Here is a 23,722-nt window from a genome sequence, read left to right as displayed (position 1 = left end):
TATTTCTGAGAATAAAGTTTCTTGTAATATTCATTAAGGGTTTTTTTAATTTCTGAGGAGTCTGTTGAAATTAGAGATTTTTTTCTATTTTTACTGGTTAGCCAAATTTATCTATTTTGTTGACCTTTGTTTTAGGGATGTGTTGTATAATCCTTTATTTACTGATTGACTTTTTTATTTATTTATCTGTTGTGTAATCCTTGTGTTTTCAATTTAATTGAATTCTGCCCTATGTTTGGTTATTTCTTTTCTTCTGCTGTGTTTGGGATTGGAATGTTCTTCCTTTTCCAGTTGTTTGAGATGTCCCATAAGTTGTTAACTTTTTCTCTTTCCATTCTCTTGAGGAAGGCTTGCAGTGCTATAAATTTCCCTCTTAGGATTGCCTTTGCAGTATCCCAGAGGTTCTGATAATTTGTGTCTTCATTATCATTTTGTTCCAAAAATTTGGTAATTTCCTCCTTAATCTCATCTCTGACCCAGCTATCATTCAGCATAAGGTTATTTAACTTCCATGTTTTTGTATGATTATGCAGATTCTTGTTGTTACTGAGTTCAACTTTTATTCCATGATGGTCCGAGAAGATGCAAGGAATAATTTCTATTCTTTTAAATTTGCTGAGGTTGGACTTGTGACCTAAGATGTGATCGATTTTGGAGTATGTTTCATGGGATGATGAGAAGAATGTGTATTCAGTTTTGTTAGGATGAAATGTTCTATAGATGTCTGTTAAATCCAAATGTTGAATGGTGAAGTTTAAATCTAAAATTTCTTTGTTCAGCTTCTTATTGCAGGATCTCTCCAACACTGCCAAAGGAGTGTTAAAATCTCTGACTATTATGGTTCTGGAGGAAATCAAGTTGCTCATGTCTGTTAGAGTCTATCTTATAAATCGATGTGTATTTTGGTTGGGTGCATAAATATTAATAATTGAAATCTCATCATATTGAGTATTACACTTAACAAATATGAAGTTACCATTTTTATTCTTCCTCAATTTTATTTGTTTAAAGCCTATTGTATCTGTGAATAAAATTGCAACACCTGCTTTTTTCTGCTTTCCATTTGCCAGGAATATAGATGACCATGTCCCCACCCTGAGTCTATATTTATCTTTTAAGGTAAGATGAGATTCTTTTTTTTTTCTTGTGGTTTTTGGCCGGGGCTGGGTTTGAACCCCCCACCTCCGGCATATGGGACCGGCGCCCTACTCCTTGAGCTACAGGCGCCGCCCGGTAAGATGAGATTCTTGTATGCAGCAGCAGATATCTGGCCTGAGTTTTTGTATCCAGCCAGCCAACCTGTGCCTCTTTAGAGGACAATTTTAGCCATTCACATTAATTGAGAATATTGATAAGCCTGTTAGAATTTTGGGCAACAAGTTTTTCGAAAGTCCAATGGACATTCTTAATCCTTTTGCCACTGTGGAAGTTGAAATTTGATCAAACGTTTCTGAGTGAGTTTACTTTTGTGGTGGAGGATTGTGCTGGTCATTATGGAGGATGAGTCTGAGAATATCCTGGAAAACTGGTTTAGTTATGGCAAATTTCTTCAACAGGTGAATGTCATTAAAGTATTTAATTTCTCCATCATAAATGAAACTCCATTTCTCTGGATACAGGGTCCTGGTTTGAAAGTTATTTTGTTTTAGGAGATTGACAGTTGATACCATCCTCTTCTAGCTTGAAAGGTTTCAGCAGAGAGATCTGCAGTCATTCTAATATTCTTCCCCTTGTACGTTATAGTTTTCTTACATCTAGTTGCTTTCAGAATTTTCTCCTTCATATTAACTTTACTTAAGGTAATTAGGATGTGCCTATGGGATGTCTTATTTGGGTTGAGTCATGATGTGGCTCTGAAACTGTCTGCTATCTGAATTTCAGAATCTGTTTGCACGTCTGGAAAGTTCTCCATCATAATCTCATGAAGAAGGACCTCTGTGCCTTGCAAAGCAACTTCGTTGCCTTCAAGGATTCCTATAAGGTGAATATTAGTTTTCTTCAAATTATCCCAGAGCTCTCTGAGAGAATGATCCATTTTTGCTCTCCAATTCTCTTCCACTTTGAGCACTTGGGAATGTTCCAAAGCTTTGTCCTCGAGGTCAGAAATCCTTTCTTCTGCTTGCTCCATTCTGTTACTGAGGGATTCTTCTATATTTCTTAGTTCTTTGAGAGCTGCAAATTCTTCTTTCAACATGTCAAAATCTTTGGTGATTTTGTCTTTGATTTCATTGAATTCTTGAGACAACTTTTGAAATGCTCCTTGAATTTCTACTTCCAACTTTTTTTTTTTTATTAAATCATAGCTGTGTACATTGATATAATCATGGGGCATCTTTCACTAGCTTCACAGATCATTTACCAAGTTTAACATATACCCTTGTAAGATGCACCGTTGGTATAATCCCACCAATCCCCTTCCCTCTACCCACCTCCCCCCCCTCCCATCCCTGTCCTCCTTCCCCCTATTCTTAGGTTATAACTGGGTTATAGCTTTCATGTGAAAACCCTAAATTAGTTTCATAGTAGGGCTGAGTACATTGGGTACTTTTTCTTCCATTCTTGAGATACTTTACTAAGAAGAATATGTTCCAGCTCCATCCATGTAAACATGAAAGAGGTAAAGTCTCCATCTTTCCTTAAGGCTGCATAATGTTCCATGGTGTACATATACCATGATTTATTAATCCATTCATGGATCGATGGGCACTTGGGCTTCTTCCATGACTTAGCAATTATGAATTGGGCTGCAATAAACATTCTGGTACAAATATCTTTGTTATGATGTGATTTTTGGTCTTCTGGGTATATGCCCAGTAGAGGGATTACAGGATTGAATGGCAGATCTATTTTTAGATCTCTAAATGTTCTCCATATCTCTTTCCAAAAGGAATGTATTAATTTGCATTCCCACCAGCAGTGCAAAAGTGTTCCCTTTTCTCCACATCCGCGCCAACATCTCTGGTCTTGGGATTTTGTGATATAGGCTAGTCTCACTGGAGTTAGATGGTATCTCAAAGTAGTTTTGATTTGCATTTACCTGATGATTAAAGATGATGAGCATTTTTTATGTGCCTGAAGGCCACACACCTGTCTTCTTCAGAGAAGTTTCTCTTCAAATCTATTGCCCAGCCTGCGATGGGATCCCTTGTTCTATTCTTGCTAATGCGTTTGAGTTCTCTGTTGATTCTGGTTATTAAACCTTTGTCAGAGACATAACCTGCAAATATCTTCTCCCATTCTGAGGGCTGTTTGCTTCCTTTACTTACTGTGTTCTTGGTTGTGCAGAAGCTTTTCAGTTTGATCAAGTCCAGTAGTGTATTTTTGAAGCTACTTCAATTGCCCGGGGGGTCTCCTCATAAAATACTCACCCAGACCGATTTCTTCAAGAGTTTTCCTTGCACTCTCCTCTAGTATTTTTATAGTTTCATGTCTTAAGTTTAAATCTTTGATCCAGTGAGAGTCTATCTTGGTTAATGGTGAAAGGTGTGGGTCCACTTTCAGTCTTCTACAGGTTGCCAGCCAGTTCACCCAGCACCATTTGTTAAATAGGGAATCTTTTCCCCACTGAATGTTTTTAATTGGCTTATCAAAGATTAAATAACGGTAAGTAGGTGGATTCATCTCTTGGTTCTCTATTCTGTTCCAGACATTTACTTCTCTGTTTTTGTGCCAATACCATGCTGTTTTGATCACTATCAATTTGTAGTATAGTCTGAGGTCTGGTAGCATAATTCCTCCTGCTTTGTTTTTATTTCTGAGTAATGTCTTGGCTATTTGAGTTTTTTTCTGATTCCATATAAAACGAAGTATTGTTTTTTTCAAGATCTTTAAAGTATGACAGTGCGGCTTTAATAGGGATTGCATTAAAATTATATATTGCTTTGGGTAGTATGGACATTTTAACAATGTTGATTCTTCCCAGCCATGAGCATGGTATATTTTTCCATTTGTTAATATTTTCAGCTATTTCTTTTCTTAGAGTTTCATAGATCTCTTTATAGAGATCTTTCACATCCTCTGTTAGATAAATTCCCAAATATTTCATCTTCTTTGGCACTACTGTGAATGGAAACAGAGTCCTTAACTGTTTTTTCAACTTGACTATTGTTGGTATATATAAAGGCTACCGATTTATGAATGTTGATTTTGTAACCTGAGATGTTGCTGTATTCCTTGATCACTTCTAAGAGTTTTGTAGGAGAGTCCCTAGTGTTTTCCAGATATACTATCATATCATCTGAGAAGAGCGAAAGTTTGATCTCTTCTGACCCTATATGGATACCATTGATCACCTTTTCTTCCCTAATTGCGGTGGCTAAAACTTCCATTACAATGTTAAAAAGTGATGGAGACAATGTGCAGCCTTGTCTGGTTCCCGATCTGATCTACTTCCAACTTTACCTCTATTCTATTAATCTTGTTTGCAATCCAAATTCTGAAGTCAATTTCAGACATCTCAGCCATCTATTTATGAATGGGATCTTCAGTTGTGTCTGCCATCTTGTTCCTTTGTGGGAGGGGTGATCTACTCTGGTTATTCATGTTACCAGAGATTTTCCACTCATTCTGCCCCATGATTATTTTGCAGCATTTGGCTAGATGAGCAGATAAGGAGAAGTTGGGTTGGGGGCTCCAGGAGTAGTGATTAACCAGCCCTTTGCCCAAAAGCTGGGCCTGGTATCTGTACATTTCCCCCTAGAGCTTTGCCAAGGACCTGTATACTGCTTGGTGTGGTGGGGCTAAGTGGCTTTGTCTTGTTTTCAGCTCATCTCTGTCCTACTCTAGTGAATCAGTTACTCTGGGTTGAAGTCTCAGCTCTGGAAAAATACCAGGATTAAGTTACCCTGCCCCCCACAGGCAACATTTGGAAAAGGTAAATCAAACCTTCCCACAACCACACACCCAGGGTACCACTTTGCATAGTCCTTGGGTGATTGGCCCAGTTCATACGTCCAAATCAATTGTCCCAGTCTGCACCAGTCTAAAGTGGGAGAGTTCAAAAGTTCTTTGGCAACTAGATAGCAGGGTTCTGCTGGCAGCTCAAGTAAGACTTGCTCCTGTGCTCTGCGAGGTCAGAAGGACCAACCTAGCAAATAAATTAGTCTGGGATGGTTGATGCATCCTTCCTCACCTTGCATCTCTGTCACACCCAGTCACTGGTAACCCACAGGACTGTGACCCAGTTCCCTCCAATGAGCAGATGGTCCAGGGGTTTGCACCTGCCTGAGTCATCGGAGATCTATTTCTCCTCAGCCAGCCTGCTGCTCTCTGCCACTATCTGGCAAAGGTAGGTGAGGCCTGACAACCTCGGGTGCTTAATGGATGGTGGGGCAGTTCACTCAGTTCCAGCTCCACCCCTGATTGATGTTGCTGACAGAACAAAACAAGTTTGCAGAATCTGTTTCTGTCCCAGCTATATTACCCTGTGGATCAGATGCTGTTTGAGTTCACAGAAACTGTGACTCAGACCCAGTCTGTGCTTCTATCCAGTCTTGGCTGCAGTCTGTGTTGGGGCGGGAGTGGGTAGAGCTCACACTCAGCTGTCAGTACCAGCCTCTGCCTGCCTGCCTTGGTCTCAGCTATGATCCCCTGAGGGCCGGATGTTTCTTAGGCTCACTAAAGCAGTCCTTTGGGTCAGCCCCGCCCTGGGAGTCTGTCATCTCTGTGTGCACATATTCTAGTCCATGCCACGCTCTGCCCAGGCCAGTACTGCCTCAGGCATACCCTTTATTCATGGGGCCTGTATTTCCATTCCAGATCTGTTCTGCCAGTGGCTGCCATCAGAGATGCCCAGCTTCCTCTGGTTGCCCAGAGAGACAGGGAGTGTCTCTCCAGAATATCCCCAGGAGTGTGAGCCCTATTGTTCCCACTGTTGAGGCTGTTGCTCTGTGCCTCAGGGCACAGCTGCTCCTGTATTGTTCCCTCTCAGTTGACCGTCTTCTCCTTACTCCCAGGCTGTAGAATCAGCACAGGCCAGCAACAGTCCATGCCCTGTCCACACCTTTTGAGAAAATGCCCAAGAATCTGGACTCTATGGGGGACAAGCTTCAAGACCTTGGGGTGAGAGTGGAGGGGAGTACTGGAAGTTCAGAATTGCAGGTAGAGAATATATACAGTTTTATTCAGTTTTATGCCTGGCAGGAGATTGCCATTGCACTCTAATAGTGGAAGGAGGTCCATTTTTTAGAGGGTCTCTCCCATGGGATAAAATTAGAGGATGTTTGAACTCTGCTAGTTTATTTGCATGGAGTATACTGCGAGCCATTCTCATGGTGGAGGGGACTCCCTTCTGCTTGGCCATGGACTTTTTACCTTTTGTTTGTATCCTTGGGGTCACCGCTCACCTCAGCAGGGTTGATGTGCATTCTTCAACCTTCTCTCTTGGATCAGCTCCAAATCATTGGCTTACTTGCTAAACTTCTGTCCTGTAACTCTCCTTCCGGATGCGAGCCTCTGTGGAAAGCTGGTTCCAGTCAGCCATCTTGCCTCTGAGATCTCTATGTGTTTATAATTTAATAAAAAAAAAAGTTGAAGAAAATTTTGTTGTTATTATATAGGAAACCTAAGGAGATGATGGTGTTTTTGGATGGAGAGACTCCAGAGAGAGAGAGAGAGCTGAGGTTATTAGTTCAAACTAAAATTTGTGGCTTATTGATTTTTTTGTTTTTGTTTTTTTTTATATAGACTCTCAGTATGTTGTCCTTGGTAGAGTGCTGTCACGTTACAGCTCATAGCAACCTCAAAATCTTGGGCTTAAGTAATTTTCTTGCCTTAGCTTCCCAAGTAGCTGGGACTATAGGCACCTGCCACAATGTCTGGCTATTTTTTTGTTGCAGTTGTCATTGTTGTCTAGCTGGCCCAGGCTGGGTTTGAACCCATGAGCCTCAGTATATGTAAGGTAAGAGACTTTATTAAGAAGATAAGAAACACAGGGGCTTATCAGGATAATGCAGACACATTGGGCAGCACAATTCAGTCCTGTTGAAAGAAGATGACTAGGTATGGGCAGTGTTGCAATGTCATCTACAGTTAATGGCAGATATGAGGAGCAGATTACAGACCAGTCCTGGGTACTGGAGGAAGAGAGAGGACTGAACCGTCTGTGAAACCTGAATGTAGTGGGTGGATGGGGAAGGGGGGAGAAAGAGATGGGAGGGAGGGAGAGTGAAAGAGAGAGAGAAACAAAGGAAATGTAAACTTTATAAGATGCTAGCCAGCGAGACCACTATGGGGTGGTTTCAATACCAATGCTTAGGAAAATCAGAAAGTTTAAATGCATCATATATATTCATTTTTGGAAAATTAGAAAGTATAGATTAGCAATGAGGAGAAAATTAGAAAGTACCCATAAGCATCCTTAACAGATAATTGCTGTTAACAGTTTGTAAATCAAAGCTTTTCACTTTTTTTGTTGTGTGACAATGACTTTTTTTTTTTTTTTGAAAAAAAGAGCCTATGGTTATTATGAAAATTTAGGCAATATAGAAAAGTACAGAGAGAAATAAAAAACATCTTAAAGTTCCATTCTAGAAATAAGAGCTGCCAGTATTTAGCAAGTAGCTCTTCTGGCATCCCACCATATGCAGGTGCAGGTAGGAATTGAGATTTATTGACAAGCTCTCAGAAGAACAAGAATTCACAACACATGGCATCTTAATAGAGTGTACGCAATATAGTTTTATTTGAATTTAGCTAGAGAGAAAGAAAATTTCTGAATATCTAAAACTTTTTTTTTTTTTTTACCACAAGAGATACTGAAAAGATAAGAAAAACCAGAAAATATAAAGAGGTTAAAGTCACTACATTTTTTCAAGTCCTCTTCTTTCTGCTCCTTCAACTACACACACATCTATTGATTTGCTGCTACGATGAAAGGAATAGAAAAATTTCCTTTGTGTGTCTTTTCACCTCCTCTCCTAACCCTGTAAATTTTATTGGTGACAATTTTACATGTTAAGGTTTTCACATTTGTATTCAGTGAAGTAACCACAATTTCTATAATTATTTCATCTTAGATCTATATTTCAGTATAGTAAATGTAATTACTTTAAGTCTCACTACTTGAATTTTTCTATTCCTAAGCTTTTCGCTTTTGATTTCTGTTTGTTTGGCTTGATTCCTGGTTAAATAGTTTTCTTTTCTCAACATTTTTTTTTACTTTTTTTTTTTATTGTTGGGGATTCATTGAGGGTACAATAAACCAGGTTACACTGATTGCATTTGTTAGGCAAAGTCCCTCTTGCAATCGTGTCTTGCCTGCAAAAGGTGTGGCACACAACAAGGCTCCACTCCCCCTCCCTCCTTCCCTCTCTCTGCTCTTCCTTTCCCTACCCCTCCCTCCTTCTTTCTCTCACTGCTCTCCCCTTCTCTCAACATTTTTTTTAATGAAGAATTTCAGATAAATTGAAGGAATAATACATCTATGTAACAACATAGACACAATTATTAGCATTTTGAAATTTTTGCTTCGTATTTCCCATGTTTATTTAATTTTTATAAAAATAGTTTTATTTTTGATGATTCATTTGGAACCACATCAGCATGCCTTCCTTAAGATTAAGGACATTCTCTGGCAAAACAACATACCCAGAAGAAATAACAATTCCCTAATAACATCTGGTATCCAGTTGGTCTTCAAATTTCCTCAACTGTCATTTCTTCCAAATATCATTGATAGCTAATTTTTCAAACCAGGATTCATTGAAAGATCATAAATAACAGCTACAGCTTTTGAGTCTCTTTTCATCTAAAACTGACCCTTCATATCCCATTTTTCTCCCATGAAAATTACCGTTAAAAGAATGCCAGTTATTTTATATGTAAATATACTAAGAGGTTAGAGGTTTCAAAAAATATTGTCTTTCCAGTCTTATACAAATACATTTAAAAACTTGAAAGATATGGATGACTTTCTATTTCTGTGGAAATATAAATTTTCCACAAAGATGCACCAGAAGACATAGATAATCGAAAAAACCAATGGCCTGAAACAAATAGAGATATTGTCCAATAATATTGTGTTAGTCAGAGTTCTCCGGAGAAACAGAACCCAAAGTACATAAAGTAGAACCTCTATACCTGCAGTTTTAGGTTTTACAGTTAGGTCTATGATTGATTTTGAGTTCTTTTTTTTTTTTTTTTACAGGCTTAGAAAAATTGATCAAAGTTTGTTTTTCCTTTTTTTCCCATATAGATAGCTATAGTATTTTTTCTCCAGTGAATTGCTTATGAACCACAAATTTAAAAATGGGAAAATTATATGAACATATGTCTTGCCAAACTAAACACATAAATGGCAAATAAAAACATGAAATGATGATCATTATTAGCCATTAGAGAAATACAAATTAAACCACAATGGAGTACCACTAGGTATCTGCTTCAATGGTGAAAGTTAGAAAGACTGAATATAAAGCAAGTATTAGTGAGTATGTGGAGAACTGGAACTCTCATATAGCATTTATGGGAGTGTAAAAGGTAACTATTTTGCAAACAGTTTGGCAGTTTCTTAAAAAGATAAACATATACAGTAGAACCTCAACAGCTGACCACATGACTACATTGACCATCTCCTTAAGTTGATCTAATTTTCACAGACCAGACATGCACCACATGTACATATCAGTACAGTAGGCCTAGCTCCTTATGTTGACCACCTGTATATGTTGACCAGTTTGTTATAGTCCCTTGGGTGGTCAATTTACAGAGGTTCTACTGTATATAGATATATAAGAGATTTATTGTGAGAATTGGCTTATTCCATTATGTAAGCAAAGAAGTCTGAAGATATTCTGCCTGCAAGCTGGAGAATCTGGAAAGTTAGTGGTGTAATTCTATTTGATCCTGAAGGCCTGAGAATCAGAGAGGTGGGACAGGGGGGCATGTGTAAGGGAAGGTATGTAGATGTAGATGTCAGAACCCAAAGGTTGCAGAGTCAGAAGCTCTGATGTGCCAGGGCAGGAGAAGGTGGATGACTAAGCTCAAGCAGAGAGGGCAAATTCACCCTTCCTCTACTATTTTTTTCTCTCTGATCCCTCAACAGATTGGGAGATGCTTGCCAAGATTGGTGAGGGGAGATCTTTACTCAGTCTACTGATTCACATGCTAATCTCTTCTGTAAACACCTTCACAGACACACCTAGAAATAATGTTTTACCAGCTTTCTTAGTGCCCTTCAGCCTAGTCAAGTTGACACAAAAACGAACCATCATAAATACTAATAAGCCCTCCTTTCAATAATACAGTCCTGGATTGATTTCACAAAAGGCTTTTATCAAATCTTTAAAGACTGGGTAACTCTAATGATATTTATGTCCTTCCAGAGCATGGTCAAAAGATGAAAGGTTTGAGATTCTTTTTAAGTGATTTTTTTTTTTATGATTCTTAATTTAATTTAATTTTTTTATTTAATCATAGCTGTGTACATTAATATGATCATGGGGCACCATACACTTGGTTCATAGGCCGTTTGACACATTTTCATCACATTAGTTGACATAGCCCTCCTGGCATTTTCTTAGTTACTTTGCTAAGACATTTACATTCCACATTTACTAAGCTTCACATATACCCTTGTAAGATGCACCACAGGTGTGATCCTTTCAATCCCCCTCTCTCTAACCACCTCCAAATTCCCTCCCCACCCTTTCCCCCTTCCCCCTACTCTTAGGTTGTAACTGGGTTATAGCTTTCATGTGAAGGTCCTAAATTAGTTTCATAGTAGGGGTGAGTACATTGGATGCTTTTTCTTCCATTCTCAAGACACTTTACTGAGAAGAATATGTTCCAGCTCCATCCATGTAAACATGAAAGAGGTAAAGTCTCCATCTTTCTCAAGGCTGCATAGTATTCCATGGTGTACATATACCACAATTTATTGATCCATTCATGGATCGGTGGGCACTTGGGCTTCTTCCATGACTTAGCAATTATGAATTGGGTTGCAACAAACATTCTGGTACAAATATCTTTGTTATGATATGATTTTTGGTCTTCTGGGTATATGCCCAGTAGAGGGATTACAGGATTGAATGGCAGATCTATTTTTAGATCTCTAAGTGTTCTCCATATATCTTTCCAAAAGGAATGTATTAATTTGCATTCCCACCAGCAGTGCAAAAGTGTTCCCTTTTCTCCACATCCGCGCCAACATCTCTGGTCTTGAGATTTTGTGATATAGGCTAGTCTCACTGGAGTTAGATGATATCTCAAAGTAGTTTTGATTTGCATTTCTCTGATGATTAAAGATGATGAGCATTTTTTCATATGTCTGAAGGCTGCGCGCCTGTCTTCTTCAGAGAAGTTTCTTTTCAAGTCTCTTGCCCAGCCTGCGATGGGATCCCTTGTTCTATTCTTGCTAATGCGTTTGAGTTCTCTGTGGATTCTGGTTATTAAACCTTTGTCAGAGACATAGCCTGCAAATATCTTCTCCCATTCTATGGGCTGTTTGCTTGCTTTACTTACTGTGTTCTTGGCTGTGCAGAAGCTTTTTAGTTTGATCAAGTCCCAGTAGTGTATTTTTGAAGCTGCTTCAATTGCTCGGGGAGTCCTTCTCATAAAAAACTCGCCCAACCCAATTTCTTCAAGGGTTTTCCCTGCATTCTCTTCTAGTATTTTTATAGTTTCATGTCTTAAGTTTAAATCTTTAATCCAGTAAGAGTCTATCTTGGTTAATGGTGAAAGGTGTGGGTCCAATTTCAGTCTTCTACAGGTTGCCAGCCACTTCACCCAGCACCATTTGTTAAATAGGGAATCTTTTCCCCACTGAATGTTTTTAATTGGCTTATCAAAGATTAAATAATGGTAAGTAGCTGGATTCATCTCTTGGTTCTCTATTCTGTTCCAGACATCTACTTCTCTGTTTTTGTGCCAATACCATGCAGTTTTGATCACTATTGATTTGCAGTATAGTCTGAGGTCTGGTAGCATAATTCCTCCTGCTTTGTTTTTATTTCTGAGTAATGTCTTGGTTATTTGAGATTTTTTCTGATTCCATATAAAATGAACTATTGTTTTTTCAAGCTCTTTAAAGTATGACAGTGGAACTTTAATAGGGATTGCATTGAAGTTATATATTGCTTTGGGTAGTATGGACATTTTAACAATGTTGATTCTTCCCAGCCATGAGCATGGTATGTTTTTCTATTTATTAACATTCTCAACTATCTCTTTTCTTAGAGTTTCATAGTTCTCTTTATATAGATCTTTCACGTCCTTTGTTAGATAAACTCCCAAATATTTCATCACTTTGGCATTACGGTGAAAGGAAACAGAGTCCTTAACTGTTTTTTTCAGCTTGACTATTGTTGGTATATATAAAGGCTACCGATTTATGAATGTTGATTTTGTAACCTGAGATGTTGCTGTATTTCTTGATCACTTCTAAGAGTTTTGTAGTAGAGTCCCTGGTGTTTTCCAAATATACAATCATATCATCTGCGAAGAGCGAAAGTTTGATCTCTTCTGACCCTATATGGATACCATTGATCGCCTTTTCTTCCCTAATTGCATTGGCTAAAACTTCCATTACAATGTTAAAAGGCAATGGAGACAATGGGCAGCCTTGTCTGGTTCCTGATCTAAGTGGAAATGATTCCAATTTAACTCCGTTCAATATGATATTGGCTGTGGGTTTGCTGTAGATGGTCTTTATCAGTTTAAGAAATGTCCCTTCTATACCGATTTTCTTAAGTGTTCTGATCATGAAGGGATGTTGGATATTATCAAAAGCTTTTTCTACATCGATTGAGAGAATCATATGGTCTTTGTTTTTTACTTTGTTTATGTGCTGAATTACATTTATAGATTTATGTTTATTGAACCAGCCTTGAGATCCTGGGATAAAGCCAACTTGATCATGATGTATAATTTGTTTGATGGGTTGCTGGATTCTGTTTGTTAGGATTTTGTTGAATATTTTTGCATCTATATTCATTAGTGATATCAGTCTATAATTTTCTTTTCTTGTTGGGTCTTTTCCTGGTTTGGGGATCAGGGTGATGTTTGCTTCATAGAACGTGTTGGGTAGTCTTCCTTGTTTTTCTACCTTTTGGAACAGGTTGAGTAATATAGGTACTAGTTCCTCTTTAAAGGTTTGGTAGGATTCTGATGTGAAACCATCTGGTCCCGGGCTTTTCTTTTTGGGGAGGTTTTGTACGGTTGATGTTATTTCCGAAGTTGATATGGGCCTGTTCAACATTTCCACTTGATTCTGCTTACGTCTTGGAAGGTGATGAGCTTCCAAGTATCAGTCCATTTCCTTCAGATTTTCATATTTCTGAGAATAAAGTTTCTTTGTACTATTCATTAAGCATTTTTTGGATTTCTGAGGAGTCTGCTGTTATTTCGTCTTTTTCATTTCTGATTGATAAGATTAGAGATTTTACTCTTTTTTTCCTGATTAGGTTGGCCATTGGTTTATCTATTTTGTTGACCTTTTCAAAAAACTAGCTTTTTGATTGATCGATCTGTTGTATTATTCTTTTGTTTTCAATTTCATTTAGTTCTGCTCTGATTTTGGTTATTTCTTTTCTTCTACTGGGTTTAGGGTTGGAGTGTTCTGCCTTTTCCAGTTGCTTGAGATGTCCCCTTAAATTGCTAACTTCCTCTCTTTCCATTCTCCTGAGGAAGGCTTGCAGTGCTATAAATTTCCCTCTTAGAACTGCCTTTGCAGTGTCCCAGAGGTTCTGATAGTTGGTGTCTTCATTGTCTTTTTGTTCCAAAAATTTGGCAATTTCCTTCTTAATCTCATCTCTGACCCAGCTATCATTCAGCATGAGGTTATTTAACTTCCATGTTTTTGTATGAGTATGCAGATTCCTGTTGTTACTCAGCTCAAGTTTTATTCCATGATGGTCTGAGAAAATGCATGGAATAACTTCTATTCCTTTAAATTTACTGAGGTTAGACTTGTGACCTAAGATGTGATTCATTTTGGAGTAAGTTTCATGGGCTGATTAGAAGTATGTGTATTCAGTTTTTTTTAGGATGAAATGTTCTGTAGATGTCTGCTAAATCTAAATGCTGGATGGTTAGATTTAAATCTAATATTACTTTACACAGCGTTTTGTTGGATGATAGATCCATGACTGCCAAAGGAATGTTAAAATCTCTGACTATTATGGAGCTGGAGGAAATCAAGTTGCTCATGTCTGTTAGAGTTTCTCTTATAAATGGAGGTGCATTCTGGTTGCGTGCATAGATATTAACAATTGAATCTCATCATATTGAGTATTACCCTTAACAAATATGAAGTGACCATTGTTGTCCTTCCTTACTTTTGTTGGTTTAAAACCTATTGTGTCTGCAAATATAATTGCAATGCCTGCTTTTTTCTGATTACTATTTGCCTGAAATATGGATGACCATCCTTTCACCCTGAGTCTGTATTTGTCTTTTAAGTTAAGGTGTGACTCTTGTAAGCAAGAGATATCTGGTCTGAGTTTTTTTATCCAGTCAGCTAACCTATGTCTCTTTAGAGGACAGTTTAAGCCATTCGCATTAATGGAGACTGTGATAAGTTTGGTGAAATTTTGAGTATCAAGTTTTTCAAAAGTCCAGTGGACATTTTTAATCTTTTCACCATTGTGGAAGTTGGAGTTTGATCAGAAGTTTGTGAGTGAGTTTACGTTTGTAGTAGAGGATTGGGTTGGTCATTATGGAGGATAGGTCTGAGAATATCCTGAAGAGCTGGTTTGGTTGTGGCAAATTTCTTCAACATATGAATGTTGTTAAAGTTTTGAATTTCTCCATCATAAATGAAACTCAGCTTAGCTGGATACAAGATCCAGGGTTGAAAGTTATTTTGCTTTAGGAGATTAAAAGTCGATGACCACCCTCTTCTGGCTTGAAAAGTTTCAGCATAGGGTTCTGCAGTCATTCTAATGTTCTTTCCTTTGTAGGTAATGGCTTTCTTTCGCCTGTAACCTTGAGAATTTTTTCCTTCTTGTTAACTTTAGTGAAGCTAATTATGATATGTCTGGGGGATGACTTATTGGGGTTGAATTGTGCTGGAGTTCTGAAACTGTCTGCTATCTGAATTTCAGAATCTCTAGGCATGTCTGGAAAATTCTCTTTCATAATTTCATGCAGGAGGGCCTCTGTGCCCATCGATGCCACTTCATCGTTTTCTGGAACTCCTATGATTTGTATATTACCCTTCTTCGAATTATCCCAGAGCTTTCTAAGAGAATGATCCATTTTTACTCTCCATTTCTCTTCCTCTTTGAGAGTTTGGGAGCGTTCAAAGGCTTTATCTTCAATGTCAGAAATCCTTTCTTCTACTTGGTCAATTCTGTTGCGGAGGGATTCTACTGTATTTTTCATATCTTTGAGGGCTGCAAATTCTTGCTTCAGTGTGTCTAAGTCTTTGGTGGTTTTGTCTTTAAATTTGTTAAATTCTTTGTTTTTAATTAAATCATAGCTGTGTATATTGATATGATCATGGGGCATCATTCACTAGCTTTACAGAGAGTTTACCAAGTTTCACATATACCCTTGTAAGATGCATCGCTGGTATAATCCCACCAATCCACTTCCCTCTACCCACCTCCCCCCTCTCTCCCCTCCCTTTCCCCCTTCCCCCTATTCTTAGGTTGTAACTGGGTTATAGCTTTCATGTGAAAACCCTAAATTAGTTTTATAGTAGGGTTGAGTACATTGGGTACTTTTTCTTCCATTTTTGAGATACTTTACTAAGAAGAATATGTTCCAGCTCCATCCATGTAAACATGAAAGAGGTAAAGTCTCCATCTTTCTTTAAGGCTGCATAATATTCCATGGTGTACATGTACCACAATTTATTATTCCATTCATGGATCAGTGGGCACTTGGGCTTCTTCCATGACTTAGCAATTATGAATTGAGCTGCAATAAACATTCTAGTACAAATATCTTTGTTATGATGTGATTTTTGGTCTTCTGGGTATATGCCCAGTAAAGGGATTACAGGATTGAATGGCAGATCTATTTTTAGATCTCTAAGTGTTCTCCATATCTCTTTCCAAAAGGAATGTATTAATTTGCATTCCCACCAGCAGTGCAAAAGTGTTCCCTTTTCTCCACATCCGCGCCAACATCTCTCGTCTTGGGATTTTGTGATATGGGCTAGTCTCACTGGAATTAGATGGTATCTCAAAGTAGTTTTGATTTGCATTTCTCTGATGATTAAAGATGATGAGCATTTTTTCATATGTCTGAAGACCGCGCGCCTGTCTTCTTCAGAGAAGTTTCTCTTCAAATCCCTTGCCCAGCCTGCGATGGGATCCCTTGTTCTATTCTTGCTAATGTGTTTGAGTTCTCTGTGGATTCTGGTTATTAATCCTTTGTCAGAGACATAACCTGCAAATATCTTCTCCCATTCTGAGGGCTGTTTGCTTGCTTTACTTACTGTGTTCTTGGCTGTGCAGAAGCTTTTTAGTTTGATCAAGTCCCAGTAGTGTATTTTTGAAGCTGCTTCAATTGCCCCAGGAGTCCTCCTCATAAAATACTCGCCCAGCCCGATTTCTTCAAGGGTTTTCCCTGCACTCTCCTCTAGTATTTTAATAGATTCATGTCTTAAGTTTAAATCTTTGATCCAGTGAGAGTCTATCTTAGTTAATGGTGAAAGGTGTGGGTCCAATTTCAGTCTTCTACAGGTTGCCAGCCACTTCACCCAGCACCATTGGTTAAATAGGGAATCTTTTCCCCACTGAATGTTTTTAATTGGCTTATCAAAGATTTAATAATGGTAAGTAGCTGGATTCATCTCTTGGTTCTCTATTCTGTTCCAGACATCTACTTCTCTGTTTTTGTGCCAATACCATGCTGTTTCGATCACTATTGATGTGTAGTATAGTCTGAGGTTTGGTAGCGTAATTCCTCCTGCTTTGTTTTTATTTCTGAGTAATGTCTTGGGTATTCGAGGATTTTTCTGATTCCATATAAAACGAAGTATTGTTTTTTCAAGATCTTTAAAGTATGACAGTGGAGCTTTAATAGGGATTGCATTGAAATTATATATTGCTTTGGGTAGTATGGACATTTTAACAATGTTGATTCTTCCCAGCCATGAGCATGGTATGTTTTTCCATTTGTTAATATTTTCAGCTATTTCTTTTCTTAGAGTTACATAGTTCTCTTTATAGAGATCTTTCACGTCCTTTGTTAGATAAATTCCCAAATATTTCATCTTCTTTGGCACTACTGTGAATGGGATAGAGTCCTTAACTGTTTTTTCAACTTGACTGTTTTTGGTATATATAAAGGCTACTGATTTATGAATGTTGATTTTGTAACCTGAGACGCTGGTGTATTCCTTGATCACTTCTAAAAGTTTTGTAGTAGAGTCCCTAGTGTTTTCCAGATACACTATCATATCATCTGCGAAGAGCGAAAGTTTGATCTCTTCTGACCCTATATGGATACCCTTGATCGCCTTTTCTTCCCTAATTGCAGTGGCTAAAACTTCCATTACAATGTTAAAAAGCAATGGAGACAATGGGCAGCCTTGTCTGGTTCCTGATCTGAGTGGAAATGATTCCAATTTAACTCCATTGAATATGATATTGGCTGTGGGTTTGCTGTAGATGGCCTCTATCATTTTAAGAAATGTCCCTTCTATACCGATTTTCTTCAGTGTTCTGATCATGAAGTGATGCTGGATAATATCAAAAGCTTTTTCTGCATCGATTGAGAGAATCATACGGTCTTTGTTTTTTCATTTGTTTATGTGCTGGATTACATTTATAGATTTACGTATATTGAACCAGCCTTGATATCCTGGGATAAAACCGACTTGATCATGATGTATAATTTGTGTGATGTTTTGCTGGATTCTGTTTGTTAGGATCTTGTTGAATATTTTTGCATCTATATTCATTAGTGATATCAGTCTATAATTTTCTTTTCTTGTTGGGTCTTTTCCTGGTTTGGGGATCAGGGTGATGTTTGCTTCATAGAACGTGTTGGGTAGTCTTCCTTGTTTTTCTACCTTTTGGAACAGGTTGAGTAATATAGGTACTAATTCCTCTTTATAGGTTTGGTATAATTCAGATGTGAAACCGTCTGGTCCTGGGCTTTTCTTTTTAGGGAGGTTTTGTATGGTTGATGCTATTTCCGAACTTGATATGGACCTGTTCAACATTTCCACTTGATTCTGGCTAAGTCTTGGAAGGTGACGTGCTTCCAAGTATTGGTCAATTTCCTTCAGATTTTCATATTTCTGAGAATAAAGATTCTTGTAATATTCATTAAGGATTTTTTTGATTTCTGAGGAGTCTGTTGTTATTTCATCTTTGTTGTTTCTGATTGATGAGATTAGAGATTTTACTCTTTTTTTCCTGATTAGGTTGGCCAAAGTTTATCGATTTTATTGACCTTTTCGAAAAACCAGCTTTTTCATTTATTGATCTGTTGTATTATTCTTTTGTTTTCAGTTTCATTTAATTCTGCTCTAATTTTGGTTATTTCTTTTCTTCTACTGGGTTTGGGGTTGGAATGTTCTTCCTTTTCCAGTTGCTTGAGATGTCCCATTAAGTTGTTAACTTCCTCTCTTTTCATTCTCTTGAGGAAGTTGTGTAGTTCTATAAATTTCTCTCTTAGAACTGCCTTTGCGGTGTCCCAGAGGTTCTGATAGTTCGTGTCTTAATTGTTGTTTTGTTCCAAAAAATTGGCAATTTCTTTCTTAATCTCATCTCTGACCCAGCTATCATTTAGCATAAGGTTATTTAACTTCCATGTTTTTGTATGAGTATGCAGATTCCTGTTGTTACTCAGTTCAAGTTTTATTCCATGATGGTCCGAGAAGATGTATGGAATAATTTCTATTACTTTAAATGTACTGAGGTTAGACTTGTGACCTAAGATGTGATCGATTTTGGAGTAAGTTCCATGGGCTGATGAGAAGTATGTGTATTCAGTTTTGTTGGGATGAAATGTTCTGTAGATGTCTGCTAAATCCAAATGTTGGATGGTTAGGTTTAAATCTAAGATGTCTTTGCTCAGCTTCTTGTTGGAGGATTGATCCAACACTGCCAAAGGAGTGTTGAAATCTCCGACAATTATGGAGCTGGAGGAAATGAAGTTGCTCATGTCTGTTAGAGTTTCTCTTATAAATTGAGGTGCATTCTGGTTGGGTGCATAGATATTAATAATTGAGATCTCATCATATTGAGTATTACCCTTAACAAATATGAAGTGAGCATTCTTGTCCTTCCTTACTTTTGTTGGTTTAAAGCCTATTGTATCTGCAAATAAAATTGCAACACCTGCTTTTTTCTGATTACCATTTGCCTGAAATATGGACGACCATCCTTTCACCCTGAGTCTGTATTTGTCTTTTAAGTTAAGATGCGACTCTTATATGCAACAAATATCTGGCCTGAGTTTTTGTATCCAATCAGCTAACCTATGCCTCTTTAGAGGACAGTTTAAGCCGTTCACATTAATGGAGAATATTGATAAGTCTGGTGAAGTTTTGGGTATTGAGTTTTTCAAAATCCAGTGGGCATTTTTAATCCTTTTGCCAGTTTGGAAATTGGAGTTTGATGTGAAGTTTCTGAGTGAGTTTACTTTTGTGGTAAAGGATTGGGTTGGTCATTATGGAGGATAGGTCTGAGAATATCCTGAAGAGCTGGTTCGGTTATGGCAAATTTCTTCAACATATGAATGTCATTAAAGTATTTAATTTCTCCATCATAAATGAAACTCAGTTTAGGTGGATACAAGATCTGGAGTTGAAAGTTATTTTGCTTTAGGAGATTAAAAGTCGATGACCACCCTCTTCTGGCTTGAAAAGTTTCAGCATAGAGTTCTGCAGTCATTCTAATATTCTTGCCTTTGAAGGTAATGGTTTTGTTTCTCCTGGCAGCTTTGAGGATTTTCTCCTTCATATTAACTTTAGTGAAGTTAACTATGATATGCCTCGGGGATGTCTTATTGGGGTTGAGTCATGCTGGGGTTCTGAAGCTGTCCGGTGTCTGAATTTCAGAATCTCTAGGCATGTCTGGAAAATTCTCTTTTATAATTTCATGCGGAAGGGCCTCGGTGCCCAGTGAGGCCACTTCATCTGTTTCTGGAACCCCTATGATTTGGATATTCACCTTCTTCGAATTATCCGAGAGCTCTCAGAGGGAATGATCCATTTTTGCTCTCCATTTCTCTTCCTCTTTGAGAGTTTGGGAGCGTTCAAAGGCTTTATCTTCGATGTCAGAAATCCTTTCTTCTACTTGCTCCATTCTGTTGCTGAGGGATTCTACTGTATTTTTCATATCTTTGAGGGCTGCAAATTCTTGCTCAGTGTGTCTAAGTCTTTGGTGGTTTTGTCTTTAAATTCGTTAAATTCTTGAGACAACTTTTGAATTTCTCTTCGAATTCCTAATTCCACTTTGTTAATCTTGTCTGCAATCCAAATTCTGAATTCGATTTCTGAAATCTCAGCCAGTTGTTTATGAATGGGATCTTCAATTGCATCTGCCATATCTTTCCTTGGGGGGGTTGATCTATTCTGGTTATTTATGTTACCAGAGTTTTTCCGCTGATTCCGCCCCATGGTTGTTTTACTCCCTCTGATTTTTTCCCCTGGGTCTTTGTCGAGGGCCCATACAGTGTTGTGGCCTGAGAAACTGGGGCCCTGTCTGGTGTGGTTGGGCTCAGTGGTTCTGTCTCGTTTTCAGCTGGTTTCTGTTCCACCCTAGTGAAACAGATACTTTGGATTGAAGTTTCAGCTGTGGAGAAATATCAGCAATTAAGTCACCCCGCCCCCCACCGGCAAACAATTGGAAAAGAAAAATCAAACCTTCCTACCACTGTGCACCCAGGGCACCACCTGATTTGTCCTCAGGCGATTGGTTCAGTTCAAAAAGGTCCAAATCAATTGTCTCAGTCTGCACCTGTCTCAGGTGAGCGAGTTTAAGAGGTCTCTGGGAACTGGATCACAGGGGTCTGGTGACTACTCTGGTGTGGCTTGCTCCAGTGCTGCATGGAGTCAGGAGAAGGCACCCAGCCAATAAATCAGTTTGGGAAGGTTGCTGCCTCCTTCCCCACCTTGCACCACTTCACATCCAGTCACTGATAGCCCTGCAGTTGGCTGACCCAGTTGCCTGTAGTGAATTGGTACTCCAAGAGTTTGTACCTGCCTGAATCACAAGGAAGTCTGCCAGGCCTCTGCACTCTGCCTCTCTCCAGCAGGAGGAGGTGAGGCCTGACAACCTTGGGTGCTTGATGAAGGTTGAGGGGTTTTCACTCAGGTCCAGTCTCACCCCTGATTAATGTTACTAACAGAACAGAACAGAACAGAACAACTCTGCGGTTCCCCTGCAGAAGAGAAGCTGATTAGAGCTCCAAATGAGCTTGTCTTTGCTCTTGTATTGTCTATAGGCTGACGATCCCCTGAGGGCCAGGTGTGTCTTAAGTTTAGTAAAGCGGACCTCTGGGTCAGCCCCACCCTGGGAGTTTCCTTGGTTTGCCAGTTGGAGTTGCCTCAGGCAAACTCAGAGTCTCTGGTTGCCCAGGGAGACAGGGGGTGTGGCTTCAGAATATTCAGTAGTGAGCTGTATTGCTAGCAAAAGAGGGCCGCTGCTTTATTGCTCAGGCAACAGCTGCTCCAGTGTAGCTCCCCTCCGGCCAACCATCCTCTCTCCGCTCCCGTACCGCAAAGTCTGCACCGACAGGCTGCAGCCCAGCACTGTCTACACCCCTCGAGCAGTTGCCCAAGAGTCTGGACCCTTGGGGGAGAGGCCTCCAGACCTTGGAGCGACAGCAGAGAGGAGTGCGGGGAGCGCTCGGAGCCTGGGGTTGCGGGCAGAGAACACACAGAGCTTTACACAGTTTTATGCCTGGCCGTATTGTCACCAAAAGACGGCTGTGACACTGTGCCTCAGGGAACTGCCACTCCGGTGCAGTCCCCTCTCCGCCGACCGACCAGGACTGGCCTCCAGACCCCAGTGTGAGCGAAGGGGAGCGCTGGGAGCTCAGAATTCCAGGTAGAGACTATATACAGTTTATACAGTTTTATGCCTGGCAGGAGGACGCTGTGGCACCCTAGTAGGGGAGGTAGGTCCAGTTTTTAGGGGGTCTCTCCCATGGAGTGTAATGGGAGGACCTTTGAAGTCTGACCAGTTGTTTGTGGGGCACTCTGAGCCATTCTCATGGGGGAGGGGACTCCCGTCCGCTTGGTGATGGATTTGTACCTTTTGTTTGTATCCTTATGGTCGCAGCTCGCCTCAGCGGGTTGACGTGCATTCTACAACCTTCTCTCTTAGTGCAGCTCAAATCCACCAGGTTACTTGCTGAATTTTTGTCCTTTAACTCTCCTTCTGGATGGGAGCCTCTGTGGAAAGCTGGCTTCAGTCAGCCATCTTGTCTCCTCCCCCCCTAAATTCGTTAAATTCTTGAGACAAGTTTTGAATTTCTCCTCAAATTCCTAATTCCACTTTGTTAATCTTGTCTGCAATCCAAATTCTGAATTCGATTTCTGACATGTCTGCAAGTTGTTTATGAATGGGATCTTCAATTACATCCGCCATATCTTTCCTTGGTCGGGGGTGGGGGTTGACCTATTCTGGTTATTCATGTTACCAGAGTTTTTCCGCTGATTCTGCCCCATGGTTGTTTTACTCCCTTTGATTTTTCCCCTGGGGTTTTGTGGAGGGCCCGTTCAGTGTTGTGGCCTGAGAGACTGGGGCCCTGTCTGGTGTGGTGGGGCTAAGTGGTTTTGAGTTATTTTCAGCTGGCTTCTGTTTGACCCCAGTGAAGCACTTGCTCTGGGTTGAAGTCTCAGTTCTCTGAGTCAGCCCTGCTCTGCAAGTTTCCCGGGTCTGTGAGTTGCCTCAGGCAAATCCTATACTCAGGGGTGGCCTCCTCTGGTTGCCCAGGGAGACAGGGGGTGTGGCTTCAGCCACCTCAGGGAACTGCTGCTCTGATGTGGTTCTCCCCCAGCCTCACTCCTGTGTCCCAGAGTCAGGACTGACCAGCCGCAGTTCGGGCACTGTCCACACCCCGACAAATCCCTCAAGCATCTGGACTCCTGGGCAACAGGCCTCCAGATCCCAGAGTGAGGGTGGGGTGGGCGCTAGGAGCCTAGAGCCGCCGGCAGTGAGCACACTCAGTTCCTCCTAATCTCCTGCCTGGCCACACGACCGCAGCTCAAGCCTTCAGGCTTCAGAGTGAGGGCAGGGTGGGGGGAGCAGTGGGAGCCCAGAGCCACCAGCAGTGAACACACTCAGTTCCACCCAGTTCCTTGCCTGGCCACACGGAAGGTGCTCAGGTCTCCAGACCACAGACTGAGGGTGGGGGGAGTGCCGAAATTCCAGAGCCACTGGGAGTCCAGAGCCATAGGGAGCCCAGAGCCGCTGGTAGTGAGGTCACATAGTTCCACTCAGTTTTATGCCTCATTGTATTGCTGTCCAAGGAGGGCTGCTGCACCATGCCTCAGGGAAGCACCGCCCTGGTGAGGGTCGCCCTCAGCTGACTGTCCTCACCTCTCTCCCATGCCCCAGAATCAGCACTGACCAGCCACAGCTTGGGCACTGTTCTCTCCCCTCTAGAAGTCACCCAAGAATCTGAACTCCTGGGGGACAGGCTTTCAGACCTCAGAGAGAGTGGAGGGAAGTGCTGGGAGCTCAGAGTTGCTGACAAAGGATATTTACAGTTTTATACAGTTTTATGCCTGGCAGAAGAACGTCTAGGCAACCTAGTAAGGGAGGTAGGTCCAGATTTTAGTATGTCTCTCCCGTGAAGTGTAGTG

The 23,722-nt window shown here is 40.1% G+C and overlaps 1 protein-coding gene and 1 long non-coding RNA gene across 2 annotated transcripts in view; both read left to right on the top strand.

Annotated features, from left to right (window-relative positions):
- SRD5A2 (steroid 5 alpha-reductase 2) overlaps window positions 1–23,722 on the top strand; it is a 93,709-nt gene that overhangs the window by 52,970 nt on the left and 17,017 nt on the right. The gene's annotated exons all lie outside the window — the stretch shown is intronic.
- Window positions 326–1,981, top strand: LOC128583570 (uncharacterized). The gene is made up of 3 exons (XR_008379493.1): window positions 326–497; window positions 1,071–1,119; window positions 1,882–1,981. It is a non-coding gene; the product is annotated as an uncharacterized LOC128583570 (long non-coding RNA).

This window comes from Nycticebus coucang, chromosome 4 (assembly GCF_027406575.1).
Source record: "Nycticebus coucang isolate mNycCou1 chromosome 4, mNycCou1.pri, whole genome shotgun sequence".
Taxonomy (NCBI): domain Eukaryota; kingdom Metazoa; phylum Chordata; class Mammalia; order Primates; family Lorisidae; genus Nycticebus; species Nycticebus coucang.
Note: the sequence above shows the minus strand (reverse complement) of the source record. Positions and strands in the feature narration are given on the sequence as shown.